Genomic DNA, 380 nt, shown 5'->3' on the forward strand with positions numbered 1-380 from the left:
TGGGCACAGACCCCGGTCTCTGTGCGCGAGAGGCTTGGACCGAGGACGGTCTGGACCTAGACTGGGCCCCGCGAAGGCGACACTGCACAGCTTCATTGTTGAAGTCCTAGGAGATGTGCGCGAGGCTTGGGGTCCCCTCCGTGTGATGCACAGATCAACAGCAAATCGTTTGCCTGTCCGAACGCAAAGCATCCACGCCACTGCGCGGGGCCCGGAGTTATTAGGGTGTTGCCGATCTTCTAAGAGGGATGAGTTGCAGTCAGCCTTCCCCGTGTCAGGACGCTGGAGAAGAACGGAGCGCAGGAGGGGTCGGCGGCCCGGTGGTCTCGGGGGGCTCAGTCCGCGGTCGGCTGCCCCGGGGGTCTCGGGGGGCTCAGTCC

Source organism: Fukomys damarensis, unplaced genomic scaffold (genome assembly GCF_012274545.1).
Source record: "Fukomys damarensis isolate Sample0158 unplaced genomic scaffold, DMR_v1.0_HiC HiC_scaffold_39, whole genome shotgun sequence".
Taxonomy (NCBI): domain Eukaryota; kingdom Metazoa; phylum Chordata; class Mammalia; order Rodentia; family Bathyergidae; genus Fukomys; species Fukomys damarensis.